At 55.0% G+C, this 16,718-nt stretch overlaps 1 long non-coding RNA gene and 1 other non-coding gene across 4 annotated transcripts; one reads left to right on the forward strand and one right to left on the reverse strand.

Annotated features, from left to right (window-relative positions):
* Positions 1 to 1,021: 1,021 nt before the first annotated feature.
* On the reverse strand, positions 1,022 to 15,444 carry LOC138989822 (uncharacterized). Of its 3 annotated transcripts, XR_011465962.1 has the most exons (4): positions 15,359 to 15,378; positions 6,830 to 8,154; positions 6,356 to 6,494; positions 1,022 to 6,265 (listed from the first exon to the last, which is right to left on the reverse strand). It is a non-coding gene; the product is annotated as an uncharacterized lncRNA (long non-coding RNA). The 3 variants fall into 3 exon arrangements; XR_011465961.1 differs by lacking the exon at positions 6,830 to 8,154 and having other exon boundaries at positions 15,359 to 15,444; XR_011465960.1 differs by having other exon boundaries at positions 6,356 to 8,154.
* TRNAG-UCC (transfer RNA glycine (anticodon UCC)) lies at positions 12,196 to 12,268 on the forward strand. Its single transcript has one exon. It is a non-coding gene; the product is annotated as a tRNA-Gly (tRNA).
* Positions 15,445 to 16,718: the final 1,274 nt, after the last annotated feature.

A 16,718-nucleotide genomic window follows, 5' to 3' on the forward strand; every position in this document is an offset into this window, starting at 1 on the left:
AACACACTGTCACACTGCACACTCACACACACACACAATTGCCTCTCCAGTTGGTCTGAGCTATCTGCTCCAGAATGGCCATCTCTTTAAGTTGGAGCCTCCTCTGGGAAATCTTTGCATCTTCACATGATCCTCCAGGCTGCCCCCCAGCTGCCATTGTCGCCTAAAATCCTGAGAACTAAGGAAAGATTCCTTTAAAACTCACACTTCTGATTTTAGGCTGAAACAATATTTCGGAAATTCGAGTCTTCAGGCTCGTTCTGACGTGGGCTTGTGTTACCAGGCAGGCGGGGACAGGTAGGATGCTGAGGACCCTGCAAGAGGAGCTAGGGTTGGAGAGCAGGGGTTGTTGAGGAGGGGTTAGTCTGGGCAGATTCCATACCCGCCCCACCCTCCATGGCTGGGAGCAAACTCCACAAAGCAACAGCTGGCCAAGGGCTGACTGGGTCAAGGAATGGCTCCAAGAATCCCATCCACCCCCCACTACTCACTCTGCAACCCTCCCCAAGGGACTGTGAGCCTCAATTTCCCCATCTGTGCAATGGGTGTGATCCACCTTTTAGGGCTAATGCGAAGAGTTAAATGACACCCATATACCTATAAAGCTAAAAGCCCTGGAAGCCCAAGAAAATTAAGTTGTGGGGGGCGCGGGTAGGATGGTAAAAACTCGCAGCAGTGGCCTCTCAGGTGTAACAGGGCTGAAAATAACCGGCATTTTCCTTTTCTCTGCGGCTGAAGCCGCGCTTCCCATAGGACCGAGCCTGCTTATCAGTAGCAAAGCCTCTCTCTCTGCCAGAAGGTGACTGTGGGGCTCGGCTCCCCCCTCCAGCCTTCAGCCCTATTCCCAGGGAGGAGAACAGTGAATTCCCTCCTCCTGGTTCAGGTTTCTACACCACCCCCCCAAACCCCCAAACAATTTTGCATATATTTAAATCTTCTCTGCTGTTTCTAGGCTTGAGCTGCCCCCCACCCACCGCCCCCGAAAAAGGGAGAAAGAAATTACAAAAGCCCGTCATTTGTCTCCATCCCCGCACCCCATCTATCAGGGCCGCCGAGCCCGTCGCCTCGAATGATGCGCGCGCCCGGACGGCGCTTTAATGGGGCGCCGCGTGTGACTGTGCAGCCGGCCAGCATTTGCATACATATTAAACGGAGCAGTAAAAAATGCAGACATGCAAACCATTTGGACGGGCTCCTCGGCGAGCCTGCCAGGAAATCAATCTTCTAGTTTCTTAAAGGAAACCTGCTCGGGAGGAGGTGGTGAAGCCTCGCAGCCCGCCGGCCCTGGGAGGGGGGCGGCCAGCATCTGTCCATCTGTCTGCGGAGGCCAGTCGGTTGTTCAAGTCCTTCCCAGCCACGGACTTGATGGAGGCCACGGACTTGGTGGAGCTCTGACAGGGAGCCAGGGGGGCCGGGGACCAGAAGGCATCATCAATCGGTTTGAGAGTGGGTCCTGACTGGACCGGCTGTGTGCCCTGGAGTAAGAGGCTTGCCCTCTCTGAGCTCTCCTCACCCAGTGATAGTGATAATTTAGTGCAGCGCCTCCCCCACCCACAGGGGATGCTGGAGATTTTCCCCTCAATTCATGGTTCTGGGGCTTAATGGCTAACCCAAGGTGGCCCATCTCCTCTATGAAGAGCCTGGATCCCAAACCAGGTGTGCAAGAGATCCCCTAAGAGCACAGGTTCTGGAGGCCTGAGTTCCAAGTCAGGCTCCACTCCTTACAAGCTGTGTGACCTTGAGCAAATGCATCAACCTCTCTGTTTTTTTTTTTTAGAAAAAGTGTGTGGTGGGGGGAGACCAATATACTTCCTTCTTAGGTGTATTGTTGGAATAAAGTAGGTCAGCCATTGTCTGGCTCACAGTAGGACTTAGCTGCAGAGCAGAGTGTAGGAAGGTCCTTGGTATACTGGTGTGGTTTTTCAGGTGAAAATTCCTCGCTATGCCTGCATGGCTTGGCGGCCGCTTGTCCTACGAGCCTCCTCATCTCTAAACGCCGTGTTTGATTCTCACAGGAACTCCTAGCTCACACAGACCGCCCACCCTGCCCTCTGTAGAGGTGGGGTCCCAGGGCTCCACTGCCCATTCCAGACAGATGTGGCCAAGACGGCAGCTCTGAGGGCTCTGAGCCCATCATCTGCTGGCCAATTGGGCAAAGCCCGGGGCCCGGCGGGGACACCCTGAGCTAGCCCCGAGCAGACTGAGTGTCTGTGGGGCCAAAAAAGGCAAGTGGCCCAGAGTCTCCGCAGAACCAGAGCGGTCCTGCTGCTCCGCCCACCCTCTCTCTGAATCCCGCTTTACAGATGAGGAAGCTGAGGCTCGGAAAGAGGTGCATGGCCACAAACTTGAAGGCAGTGGAAGCCGGGTTGAACTGGGTCTGAATGATGGCAGGGACCACCTCCCCAGAGGTCACTTGTAAATAACTGTCGACAGAAGGAGCTCTTTCTGCATTGTAAGAATGCTGCTGTCCCTAAAGAAGGTGTGTGCTTGTGGAGAAAGCCCAGTTTTGTGGGCTCAACATGCTATTCAGAACTCACGAAGCTTCTTCCTTGAAGGGAATTTGAGGAAGGAGTGGACTGGTTTTTTGTTTGTTTTGTTTTGGCTGTACTGAGCCTTCACTGCCCTGTGGCGGGTAGGACCTTAGTTCAGTGTAGGATCTTAATTCCCCTACGGGGGTTCAAACCCATGTCCCCTGCATTGGAAGGCAGAGTCACTACCACGGGACCATGAAGGAAGTCCCAGGAATGGGTGGCTTTTGAGAACCAGCTTGAGTGTAGTGGGTGTTCATCCATTTCCGCCACACTCCTGGAGGGGACCAGTGTCCCCAGGACAGGCTGAGTACTGGACAGTGCTGGGACAGTGACAGGGATGGTGGGTGCACCCAGCCCGACAAGAGCCGCCCTCCTCTCTGAGACCCTAGCCCTGAGTGAAGAGCCAGGTTCGGGGCAGGAGAGGCCCGGCCTTCAGGTGGGAGAGAGCCTCTGGGAATCAAAGCTTCCCGTCCGAGTGGCAAAGTGGCCTTCACATGGTGCTGAGTTGTAGCCTGCTACGATGGGAACAAAAAAGTCTGAATCCAGCGTGTGGCCCAGTTGGATGGTGGCGCCTGCCTGTGTGACCTTGGGCAAAAGCCTTACCCTCTCTGGGCCAGGGTGGCTGAGCTGACTGCACTCCTCTCTCTCTTTGGAAGATCCTCTTTTTCACCCCTGGCCTCCAGTCTCCAGGGGCCTCTGTCCCTCTACCTCTCGCTGCAGGCCCCAGAGGACAGGCCGCCCCCACTGCCTGGCAGGCAGCGGGTGGAGGAAGCCGGCAGGGCGGGAAAAGGCAGGAGGGGCAGGAGTTACAGGAACCGGCTGGGCCTGGGCGATTGCTCAACTGGGGAGCCTGGCCCGGCCCGGCCTCCACAGGCCCCCACTTCCACCAGCCCTCCCTCCTAGCTCTGCATTGCAAACATTCCTCGCCAACCTCGGCTGCTGCAGCCCCGGAAGGGGGAACTGCCGCAGACACAGCACGAGGCCTCCAGAAACACTTAACCCCTTCCTCACTTCCAGGCAGAGCCCGCAGGCCGGAGGATGGGGCTGGGCCTGGGTTTCCAGACTCCTGCGTGACCCGCTCAGGTGCCCTGCCAGCAGCCCCGGTGGGCCCCAGGTTAGCAACCTGGATCAACAGGCCGTCTGTGGGATCACAGAGTGACCACTCAAGGACTTACTGGGCAAACGTTTCCAGAGTGTTCACTGGGTGCCCAGCACTGCACCTGGTATAAACAGGAAAATCCAATGGGGGGCACCCACAGAGCCCACCTCCTACTGGGGGGTGGAGTGCGGATCAGATAAACAGGCTTTTTTTTTTTTTTTTTTAGCTCATGACAGTGATGAGTGTGCTACAAAGGAAAAGTACAGGGTGAGCCTGACTGTGAACTGAAGTCGCTCAATTAGGCAGGGAGGGCTTCCTGGAAGAAGTGACATTTAGCAAGCAACAAGAAGAAGAGAAGGAGAGTGTGTCAGGCAAAAGGGTGTGAGGCTCCCGAGAGGGGAGTTTTCGTGGTTCAGTCTATGTGCCTGGAGGGCATAGGGTGAGGGGTCGAGAGCCCCTAGGTGGGAGAGCTAGGCCTTTGCCAGACCCCAAAAGGTTTGGGGTCACTTTCGAGCTTGGATTGTCTTCTAAGGGCAGTGAGAAGCCATGGAAAACCTTTACCTGGGGAATGACATGGTCAAGTTCAGTCTTAGGCACTAAGAATCCCATAGCTGAGAAATGAAACCAGCATGGGTTTCAGATATAGATCAAATATATGCGAAGACCAGAATACCTGCAACTTACCAAAGTGCCACCAACAGGAGACATTTCAAATGGCAGCCTGGCAGCTGGGCTTGGCACCTGGTTCTCCTGGGGCCCAGGGGCCACTCTGAGCCCTGCCATCCCCAGTCCAGCCGGAGGCAGCCGGCTGAGGGGGCTCCTCCTCCCAGGACAGGATCCATCCCTCGCCCATCTCAGACGCCATTCTGCAGACAGCTGGAGCTTCATAAATGCAGCAATTTGTGTTGAAGTTGGGAGGGGCTGAGAGACCATCCAGGCCCACAGACTCCTCACTTCAGAGGCAGCAAGGGCTGGCCCTGGCTTCTACTGGGGGCCCAAATGCAGCTGGGCCTTGGGCCTGAGCTGGGGATGCTTGGGCACAGAGAGGCCGAGGGGGCACGCGTCCAAGATGCCCAAAGCACGTGACCAGAGAGGAGGCCAGCACATTCAGCCTGTCCATGACCTTGGCACCTCAAGATCTCTGTGGACCACCCCCTACCAACTGAAGCCCCTTCCTCTCCCCACCTTTCATGGGACCTCACAGAGGCTGAAAGAAACAGAGGTTCAAATCCAGGAGACTAGGAACTATTTGGAAAGGAGCGGTCACTAAACCTAGCTGATGGACTGCTCCACTCCTGTAGAGCTTGAAGAGTCAGGGGACAAAGTTAAGTTGGTGGGAAACTTCTGTATTGTTTTCGCTGTAGCTGAGTTTCCTTTTCTTTTTTCTTCTTCTTTTTAAAAATGAAGTGCTACTTAGATCATCAATATACCAGAGATGAAAATGGAGCTCTCTTGATTGGAAAGGAAGCGGGTGGCCTGGGACTTCCCCATGCACATCTACATAAGCTCTGTGTCCTCCTGGGAAACCCCAGGTTCCTAGAGTGGGCAGGCAGGCCCAGCCTGAGACTTTAGGGATGGGGAAACTGAGGGCCTGAGAGGCGGAGACACTTGTCTGGAGTCATACAGCCCTGAAGGATGGAGTCAAGGGCTGTCAGGCCGGCCTGAGCCAAAGACCTTCCACCAGGCCAGGCCCAGGCTGCGGGTCAGGAACTTGTATCCCCACTCTGGTTTCTGAGCATCTCTAAGCCTGGCCTGTTGGTTGGGGCAGCAAATTGAGCCAGAGCTCCCCAAATCCCACCTCAGCGGGGTGAGATTTCCGAGGGGGAAACACGCCCAGGACGCTCCCTCTGTTGAAATCATGCTGGGACAGGACAGGAAAGGGCTGGGCCAGCTCCATGCCCACACATGCCCCCAGCAGAAGCAAGGGCTGAGCTCCTTCCAGCCCCTGGGGTCGCCCATACAGGGGTCCCCAGCAGCAGAGACTATCTGCTCTGTGGCTCTCGGTCCATGCTCAGTCACAGGGCAAAGATCTTTCCAGGCAATGGCACTTCTACGAAGATTCTTTGAACCTAGGGTGCCACCACCTTGGTGATCCACCATCAGCTTTGCCAGGATAAAGCATTCCAGAACCTTCTGAAGCCTTATCATAACCGGAGGAGTTGGCCATTATCACCCCATTTCACAGACGGGAGACAGGGCCGTGAAGTCACTTGCCTGGTCACAGAGTTAATAACAGACATGGTGACTCGAGCAACCAGTGCCTGCTCCTCACCACTAGACCACCACCAGAGATGGGACCCTTTTTCCCAGCATGAGACTGGGGCAAAACCAAAGACCCCCTCGGCTCACCCTGACTCCTCATGTTCTTTGCATTTTAGAATTTTACCTGTTATTTTATTTATGGCTGCGCTGGGTCTTCATTGCTGCGTGATCTTCACTGCGGCAACAATGCGCTGCTCTGCCGTGGTGTGGGCTTCTCCCTGCGGTGGCCTCTCTTGTCGCAGAGCACAGCCTCTAAGGGGTGCGGGCTTCATACCTCAGTTGCAGCACGTGGGCTCAGTAGTTGCCGTGCATGGGGCTTAGTTGCTCTGCGGCATGTGAGATCTTCCCAGACCAGGGATCCAATTCGTGCCCCCTGCAGTGGAGGGTCAATTCTTAACCACTGGACCACCAGGGAAGCCCCCCTCATATTGCTAGTGCATACAAAATAAATATTTCATCTCACCTATTTACTGTATCTTTGGCATTTATCCATCCTGAGTTTACACCCCACTTCAGTCTTCCCCGACATGGGTTCACACGGGTCATGGAATTTTTCTCTGTGTCTCCAGGAGGCAAAGCTACTTGTGTCCTTGTAGCCATCACTGCCAAAACAAACAAAAATCTCACTTTATACATTTCATAAAAATGAGTGGCCTAACTTGGAAATATTGTGGAGCCGTCTCCTTGGGGACATGGATTGCACCATGCCATGATGCTGTTGAGGCAGCAGGCATGGGGTGAGGACTCAACAAATGGGCCCGGATGATATTGCTGCTGTTCATGGGGGCTGGTGTAGCTGATAATTCCTAGTCTTTTCCTCCTTCACATCACAGGTTAGCAGGGTCACTTCTCAAAGTTACTAACTGGCACTAAATGGTAAGAAGCCAGTTGTGAGAATGAGGCAAGTTATCTGTCCTTGCGCCAGAGAGATGGTTACCATGGTAGTTGGCCTGCAAGATAGTCTCCAGATGATTTCCACCGCCTTCAGCCCTTCCCACAATGAGGAGGGCTGCCCCCGAGGGGCCAAGAGGACAGTGTGGAAAGGACCACACGTGCATTCCAAGGCACTGGGGCTTCAGTCTTTCTCGCTGGCATCCATCTAGGGGAAGCCATATAGTGAGGAAACTCAAGCAGCTCTGTGGAGGACTCCATGGGGGAAGAAACCAAGGCCTCCTGCCAACAGCCAGCCAGTGAGCACACCATCTTGGAAGCCAATATTGCAGCCCCAGTCAGATGAGAGCAGCCCCAGCTGATGTTTGGACTGAAACTTCAGTGGAGACCACAAACTGGGACCAGCCAGTTACGTTGTTCAGTTGCTGAGTCATGTCTGACTCTTCGCAACCCCATGGACTGCAGCACCGCAGGCTTCCCCTGCCCTTCACTATCTCCCAGAGTTTGCTCAAACTCATGTCCATTGAATTGGCGATGCCATCCAACCATTTCATCCTCTGTCGCCCCCTTCTCCTCCTGCCCAGTTATGGCACTTCTGAATTCCTGAGCCACAGACCCTTTGAGATAATAAATACCTATTGTTTTAAAGCGCTAAGTTAGGAGTGATTTCTTACACAGCAGTAGGTAACTGATACAGAAACAGAGGCCTTTAATTATGAGGGCTCTTCCTTGACTGGGTCCCCAAAGTGTGTTCCTTGGAATATTGACCCCAGGCTATAACCCCGGGAAAACCACAGTCTGTCAAGCAATGGCAGATTGTGGGCTTTCGTCTCTTATTTAAGATTCCCAGTACACCTTGGCATATTCAAGCAGACCCCTCTGGGCAAGGAGGCTGTTCCTCTGGAGTCTTGGTGGAACTCTGACATCACAGCTTCTTTGAGAAATACAGCTGAACTGCCACGGGAATAGGCTCTTACTGCACGTTAGACAATTGCATCCAATATAAAAACAAAAACACTTCCAGCCGGATATTCTGAGTGTGGCCGATGGTGTCCTATACAAAGACAAGATGGCCGGCCTCTCTGAGCTCCTCTTCAGGCTGAGGGGGCTGGTTTGCCCTGGGTGCCCTCTGGTCCCATCAGTGGTGCTGGTCAGGGCTCTGGGCCCATGTTTGGCCGTGAACCTCAGTGTATCTGGGGACCGCTGGGGCTTCAGATTTTGGTTCCTGCCCTCTGCAGCGCCAGCTCTCATCGCTCCGAAGCAACGGCCTTGAGCTCCCCACCCCTCGTGTTTGCCACATCCTCAATGACAATGCCTCAGAGTCGGATCCTTCTCGGCAGGAACACAACCATGGTCTTAAAACACGCACCACTGGAAAATAACGTTTGATATAGAAAAAAAAAAAATCATTTCGCAGGCAACTTTTTCAGAGCGAATCCACCCCCTTCAGCGAGGAAAAGCTGTGCTCAGAAAACCACATTCTTTCAAACCCCTGGGGCTGCGTGGGGGTGGGAACAGAGATCTTTCTACACGCTAGGAGGCAGAGGCCTTTTCTTCTGTTGAAAACGTAATTTTACCCTCATGTTGCTTCATCTTTCCCTGCATGGCCTGTCGAGGGGCTCGCGGGCCTTTCTGGAGCCACCGCTTCCAGACACCAAGCAGCCTGCCCTCTTCCCTCAGACCTTAGGCCTTGGTGTGCAGCCCTGGCTGCCCCCCGCCCCAGCCTCACCTGGGAGGCCTGCCTAGGCCTGCTCCGGCAGAATCTGCACTGGGACAAGGTTCCCAGGTGAATCCAGGCACATGAAAGATGGGGAGCGCCCAGCTGCACCCCAGAACCGCCATCTCAAGGTGCCCTCCGCCTGCCCGCTAATGGGCCGCCGAGCCCGCCTTCCTCACCGGGCTTCCAGGCTCCCATCACAGACGGCTTCTCAGAAGCCGCACTTCCGGACCCCCATCTCCACGTGCACGCTGCCCACCCCTGCATCACGCGCTCATCATGTCTGAAATTCAGCAAGAGGGCCACACACAGGGTGGGAAGTCAGGACCCCTGAACAAGCGGTAATGGCAACAAAGACTCCCAGCCTTTACAGAGCACTGCCAACCGAGGAGGGAAGCGGTGAGACCTAGAGGTTCAGAGAGGGACAGCCACCACCCCAAGATCACACAGCTGGCAAGTGGTAGAGTTAGAGCCACCAAGCTCTCCCCCGACACCCTGTGGCACGAAGCCTTCCCTATGAGAAAATGGGAGGGGCTGCAGGGAATATCAAGGGTTGCACCCCCCCACCCCAACTTAGCCCAGTGTTTCCCACTCTGGGGCTCCTTGGGGGACCCCCCGAGGCTTTCTGCAGCAGTGGTGGTGGTGGGGGGAGTTCTGTGCTCTTTTGAAATCCCTGATGGTCACTACACCTTGACCAAGGGCCAGGCCACCACGGGGTCCATACAGCATTGCCTTTGTTTGCTTTGGATGGGATTTTATCAACCCACCATGCTGGTTCAGACTCTCCGGACCAATGGGAGTTGCAAGGCATTGGCGTGGATGCCCTTGATTATCCTGAACTGAGGAAGCTTCTAGTACTTAACAAAGGCAGCTTTCTTGTTGGGCCAATGTGGGCCTGGAGACAGATAAGAACAGGAGGAGCTTTTCTGGTGGGAATGGAGAGAGGAATTAGCTTAGAAATTTGAGTTACTGAAGGGAGGGGATTTGTCACCAGGATTTTCGGCAGCGGCAGGCGCTTTCTTCTATTTTCTCTAAATCAAAGTTGGTGCTGCCCCACTCCCACCCAGCCCGGCTGGCGTTGGTGGAGGCGGAGGCAGCCCCGATGGGCAGGGCTGAGCCGTCCAGGCTCACTGCCCAGGTCTTCACGAGATGCCCTCCTGCCGCGCTCTCCATGGAAGCAGACCTTGAAGACGACGGGTCCTGTTCACGGGAAGCCAGCCACAGACAAACCTTGAGTTTCTTGCAGAAACCTGCAGCAAGATGGGCGTGGGCTTCTGTGTGCGGTTTGCACGCCACCCTGCACCTCTCTCCCCATCTCGGCTTGTCCGATCGCACGTGTGGAGCTGGAGTGGTGCCTCCTTTGCTCCTCCCGGGCAGACCCTTCCCCTCTGCCCCCCACCTCCACCCCACACCCACGGGAGGTGCCAGGCCCTGGAGGTTCTGGTCAGGAGTGCTCAGAGGTTAACGGCGGCCAGCAGCTCTAAAGTCCGAAGGATACAGGTGGGTTGTGATCAGTCTGAGCAACTGACAACTTCACTTCACAGCCCCAGCCACGCACTTCCTCTGTCTGGAGAAACCCTGTTGGAGTGGGGACCCCAGATTCTTGACCACTGGAAGCTGACCTTCCAGGAGAGACTCGAAGTCACCTTTGGATGGAGCAGGGAAGGGCACAGTCACTTCTTTAAAAATGATTCCCGTGGGTCTGAGTAGCAGGAACTGGAGCCCCCTGTCCAGAGACCCGGTGATCATGGACTAGAAAATCCCAGTGAAGGACAAGCCAGCTGGGCTTCAAATATGACTCAGTTCAGTTCATTCACTCAGTTGTGTCCAACTCTTTGCGACCCCATGAACTGCAGCACGCCAGGCCTCCCTGTCCATCACCAACTCCCTGAGTTCACTCAGACTCAAGTCCATCGAGTCAGTGATGCCATCCAGCCATCTCATCCTCTGTCATTGTCCCCTTCTCCTCCTGCCCCCAATCCCTCCCAGCATCAGAGTCTTTTCCAATGAGTCAACTCTTTGCATGAGGTGGCCAAAGTATTGGAGTTTCAGCTTTAGCATCATTCCTTCCAAAGAAATCCCAGGGCTGATCTCCTTCAGAAAGGACTGGTTGGATCTCCTTGCAGTCCAAGGGACTTAAGAGTCTTCTCCAACACCACAGTTCAAAACCATCAATTCTTCGGCGCTCAGCCTTCTTCACAGTCCAACTCTCACATCCATACATGACCACAGGAAAAACCATAGCCTTGACTAGACGGACCTTTGTTGGCAAAGTAATGTCTCTGCTTTTGAATATGCTATCTAGGTTGGTCATAACTTTCCTTCCAAGGAGTAAGCGTCTTTTAATTTCATGGCTGCCATCACCATCTGCAGTGATTTTGGAGCCCAGAAAAATAAAGTCTGACACTGTTTCCACTGTTTCCCCATCTATTTCCCATGAAGTGATAGGACCAGATGCCATGATCTTCGTTTTCTGAATGTTGAGCTTTAAGCTAACTTTTCACTCTCCTCTTTCACCTTCATCAAGAGGCTTTTTAGTTCCTCTTCACTTTCTGCCATAAGGGTGGTGTCATCTGCATATCTGAGGTTATTGGTATTTCTCCCGGCAAGGAGGAACTCGTTTTGAGGTATAAGCATAACGCACCATCCATCGGCCACGGAGAAGGGCTGGAACCGATGTCAGTGCACCAACCAGGGGACTTTCCCTTTGTTTGGCTGCTCCAGGTGATATCTTAGGTCCACAACCAGTGATGGAAACCATGCTCCATGCAGTGGAAGCGTGGAGTCAACTGCGGGACCCCCAGGGATGTCTCCCAGGGCACTTTTTTAAAGCAAGTTCCTTCTGGGGTCTTTTCTGGTGCTCCTTTATGAGATGGATCAGCTATGTAGCCTTGGGTGGCCCCTCTTACACCACATGCTTCACTGGTCTGTCCACGTGTCCCCCTCTCCTAGGAGATGTAGCTCCTCTCAGGCAGGGGCACCCCAGGTTGGTCTTTGTGCCCTGAGAGCGCCCTTCGGGCCCTGCTGTCAGGACTCACATTTCTGTTCATCGGTAGAACAGAGCGCCCAGCTCCAAAGCCAGGCTCTTCAGTTTCTCAGTGTGGAACTTTAAGCACGTCAGGTCCCCTCTCTGTGCCTGCCTCTTCTCTCCGGAAATGGCAATCCTGGTCCCTGGCATTTCATGGTTGCTGTGAGGATGGCCTGAGCAAGGACATGCCCACAGAGGGGGTTACCACTCTCCAGATCAACTCTGATGCAAGGCTGGGCACGCAGCAGTGACTCAGGGACTGTTTGGTGTTCAGATTTTTTTAAACTAACATTTCTTTTTTCCCCCCCTAAATTTTATTTCTCTATTTTTGGCTGCGCTGGGTCTTGGTTGCTGCACAAGGGCTTTCTCTAGTTGCGGCGAAACTCACTAGTTTTGGTGCTCAGGCGTCTCCTTGCGTTGGCTTCTCTTGTTTCAGAGCACGGGGCTCCAGAGTGCGCACGCTTCAGTAGTTCTGCCTCACAGCTTAGTTACCCTGAGGTATGTGGGATCTTCCTGGACCAGGGATGGAACCCTTGTCCGGTGCATTGGCAGCAGATTCTTAACCACCTGAGAAGCCCTAAACTAACATTTCTTAAAGTACGAGGATAAACATAGTCTACGACTTGCGGAGAATGTGATTTTTTTGCAAAAGAGAAAACTTGGGACTTCCCTGGTGGTCCAGTGGTTAAGACTCTGTGCTTCCAATGCAGGGGGTGCAGGTTTGATCCCTGGCCAGGGAAGTAGGATCCCATATGCAGTGCAGTGCAGCCCCAAAATAAATAAAAGAAAACTTGACCTCTTTTTCCCCCACTGACAGCCAGCATTCAAGATAGATATTCCCCACGCATATCTCCCTTTTACAAAAGAGTCAGTCAAGGCTCAGAGAGGCCAAATGAGGTTCCCAGGATCACTCAGTGACAGAATCAAGCTCTTAACCAAGAGCGTCTTGGATTTATAACCCCTGGCCTCCCCGTGGGACTTAAACCCCTCAGAACCAGGGGCCCCGTCCCAGAGAGGAGCAGCAAAGACCAAGTGCACCTATGAATTAAGCAGGCCGAGAATCACACAGTAAAGTCATTCCCACTTCAAAGATCTCTCGAGTGGGAACCAATGTGACCAGGAAGGAAAATCTGAATCACGTCCCACCCAGAACACTGGGCAATTTCAGCAGAATACAGCTTCCCCAAGCCTGAGCTAACTCGGGCCACCTTCCATCCAATTCCCTGGGAACCAAGCAATAGGTGCGGAGGGGGCAGATTCAAGTCAGAAGCCTCTTGGGGTTTAGTACAAGAGCAGAGACCAGGGGGCAGGGGGTGAGGGGCCGGGGGACTCGTGCTCTGTGGCTTTCTTGAGGCAGGGGGTTTTCAAGAGGGTCTTTCAAGCTGCCATGTGAGTTGGTGATTCTGGGCTCTCAAGCCACAGAAACCTAGGCTTCCCTCCTGGCAAGCTATGTGACCTCTCTGACCCTCAGTCTCTTCATCTGAAATGTGTCCAGCCAAGCTTTAATGTCCAGCTTCTCCTTGAGGAGCTGGTGCTGGGTACTGGGGACTCAGCAATGAATGGGAGAGACCAGACTGGGGCCTTCACCAAGCTCACTGCCTCACAGGGGTGTGGAGACAAACAAGTTGAGGTATCAGCTATAAGGGAATACCCCGAGGATGAGAGTCAACTCTCTCTCAAGCTGGTGGTGAGGGGGCAGAGCGCGCATCCAATCAAGGCTGAGCCCGGCACTGAGCCCATGGTGAGCGCTCAGTCCGTGAAAATGGCTTTAGTTGCTGCTGTGGCGACTATTATTACCGTAACCTGAATAAAACTGGGCTGCCTTGGGGCCCAGTCTCGTCACAATGTTATGTTCAAAAGCAATATCAGCCTGACATCCCCAAATCATTGCAAAGCAGTTTAAATCTTCCTGACGATCTCTCAGAGACACCAAAGGCGAATTCCTTTGCACACCACACAAAAAAGCGTTCTCAAGACTCTCCATGACAATGTGTCTGCCTAGAAGGTCTCATGGCAGTTGCTCCAGAAACATCTCCGTTCCCCGCACCTCCCTGTCATCCTTCTCAGAGAGGCGGGGGCCGTTGGGTTTGGCTGCAGGAGAAGGGGGACGGGGTGCGTCCAGGCTCTGCCCTCACTGGCCATGGGGCCGCAGTTTGCTCATGCGCAACATGCGGGTAACAACAGCGCTGCTTCCAATGAGGTATGGTGGGGACTCAGTGAGATGGTCGGACGGCATCATCAACTGAACGGACATGAGTTTGAGCAAACTCCGGGAGATGGTAAAGGACAGGGAAGTCTGGAGTGCTGCAATCCACGGGGTCGCGAAGAGTTGGACATGACTGAGCGACTGAACAACAGATACAATGGCTTCAGGGATGGGTGAGCCTAGTGGGCTGCCGTCTATGGGGTCGCACAGAGTCGGACACGACTGAAGTGACTTAGCATAGCATAACGTGTTGAGGATGGGCAGGTATAGCTGGGTGACCCCTTCTCCTGCCTTCCCGACCTGCCCTTTGCATCTCATCGTTGATAGGAGCTCCAGCAGGGTCTCCTGTAGTCAGTCTGGGCTTTCTAGGGCCTAGCATCCAGCGGCAGCCGCTCCGCCCACCACAGGGAAAGGGTCAGTGCCCAGCAGGTACAGAGGCTCCCACCATCTGAGGCCATTGCTTGCCGGAAGCCTGGGCAGTGTGGCCCAAGCTGGCTTCTCCTCTTCCTCCTATATCAGGGATCTGGTATCTGTCTTCTCAAGGGACTCTGGGCCAGGCCCTTGCCAGGCATGCGGTTCCTGCCCCCATAGGGCTCACAGACCCAGACAATCAGGGCCTGACTTCAAGGGAGACACCCAGAGCTGCAGAGAGGACCAGCTGGAACATCAGGGAGGGCTTCCTGGAGGAGGCAGCACGGAAAGGAAGGCCACACCCAGGCAAAGGCCTGGAAGGAAGAAAGTGGTGGGTTCTAGAAGCTACAAAAAATTCTCACCCACATGTCCCGACAGGTACAGTTTGCTGAGCTCTGTCACCTACACCATGTCACTTGGCGCTCTCCTCCCTCAGATCCCAGAGGACAGAGGGCAAGAACTCTCACTCCCAATTCACAGAGTGGGAGACAAGTACGAGAGAGAAAGAGACAATTCCTAGCCGGGACTAGAGCCCACATGGCCTGTCTTCTGGCTCAGGTGAGAAAGTTAAGGTGCAAGACTGGGCACTGAGCATCCCTAGCATCTCCCTGTGGTCATCACCCCCATTTTACAGATGAAGAAACGGAGGCTCGGTGAGACCACAACGTCCCTCCAGTCCTGCTCTTTCTGTGCATCTCTGGGGACCTAGGACAAGCCTGGGGTGCCCAGATGCCCTCACCAGATGGGGCATAAGCAGCCAGGAACACGGGTAATAGAGGGTGATGGAAGGAAGGGAGCCAGGATGGGCTTGCAAATCAACACCAGGCTGGGGAAGGCGGAGGAATGTGGGTCGGGATGGGGTGAACCCTACATGGGAGGCCAGTCTGGAAGGGGCCCAGAGCCCTAGGCAGACCACCCCGCAAGCACCGGAGGGTGAGACCCTGACTTCCCGGAAGACACCACCCCCCAGCTGGGCGGGGTGAAGGACCACTGCCTCCTGGCTTGCCCAATCAAACGCACTCCCAGTCCGATGGGGGAGGCGGCCAGGGTGGAGGGCTCCCACGGCCTTCCTGGGGGAGCCCCCCGGGACCTGCCCAGGACTCGGCCGCCCGAGTCCACCGCCCACTGCCCACCCCCAGCCTCAATAGCCCCGACGCCCGGCGTCCTCCCCTCGGCTTTCGGTGGCTCCAGAATTTAAAGGTTAAATCCTAACCTCGTCTCAGCAGTTTCTCCCGGCTTTGCCTACCCAGCGCCAGTTGCTGGTAATTATATGCATCTCCGAGCAGCCAATCAGCTGTCAGACTGACAGATACTGATCTTTTCGTTTTATTTTTAGCTCTGTGCTTCCCCCTCTAGTTGCAAAAAAAAATTCTGTTTGTTCTGTGTGTGGCTGCTTGACTCCCAGCTCTGCACCCGGCTCTCATCTCCGCCAGCTAGGCGGGAGCAGGAAGCCGGAGGGGCTGGAGCCCCCTGCCCCTCCAGAGACAGCGGTGCGGTGGGGTGTGGGGCGCGGGGTGGGGGCAGGCGGCGAGAAATGCACCCGCTGTCCCCCCGCCCCTCTCCAGCTGCAGACCCTGGGCTGAAATGGGGAGGGAAGGCTGGTGCTGCCCAGAGGCGCCTTTGGAGGCCGAGGGAGCGAGAGAGGAGCTGGACTTGGCGTGGGAGGGGAGCAGGTCCTCACCTACAGGCTGGAGGTTGGGGGAGAGACAGAGACGGAGAGATGTCTCTGCAGAGGCAGAGACGACTCTAGACTGAGAACAAGGCAGAAACGGGAGTGGAAGGGGAAAAACCAGCCCTTGTGCCCTGGAAATATCCGCCCCCCACCCCCGAAATGAATAGAAGGGGACAGGGATGTCAGCCCAAGGAGCCCTGGAAGGGAGTCAGGTGGGGGTCTTCCCAGCCGGGCCTGCAGGACCCAGGCGCGGCCCCTTCCAGGCCTGTGTGCCTCCCCTGCTCTGTGAAGGGCAAGCGAAGTACTCTTCAGAGTTGCTCTTGGGGGAACATTCTGGAAGGTTCTGGAACCTCCTGGAGACACCAGGAGGCAGGCAGGTGCGGGGCACGGCTGGCAGGAGGCCCCTGTTCACCCAGGGTCTTTGGAAGGAAAGGCCAGGCAAGTTTTTAGGTCCCAAAGGGTCTCCCAGTCAAGGGCTCTGGTCCAGGAGTCGTTGTTTAGTCGCTAAATCATGTCCACCTCTTTGCGACTCCATGGGCTGTAGCCCGCCAGGCTCCTCTGTCCTTGGGATTCTCCAGGCAAGAGTACTGGAGGCGGTTGCCGTTCCCTTCTCCAGGGGAATCTTCCCATCCCAGGGATCAAACCTGCGTCTCCCTGGTCCAGGAGCGGGGTCAGCAGATGATGGTCATGCTTCTTTCCATCATCAAGGCACTCTACAGTTTGCAGTGTCTCCCCTCGCCCCAGGGGCCTCCACTTCTCCCCACAGTTAACCTCAGGATGAAGTGACACGGGCGGGGGTGCAGGGGTGCAGGAGGACTGGCGGGGATCACCCCCATTCTGATTGGCCCTGAAGGAGGGGCAGCAGTGTCGCCTGACGGTTTGGGCTTTGGGGCACAATGGA

Source organism: Bos mutus, chromosome 11 (assembly GCF_027580195.1).
Source record: "Bos mutus isolate GX-2022 chromosome 11, NWIPB_WYAK_1.1, whole genome shotgun sequence".
NCBI classification, from domain to species: Eukaryota; Metazoa; Chordata; class Mammalia; order Artiodactyla; family Bovidae; genus Bos; species Bos mutus.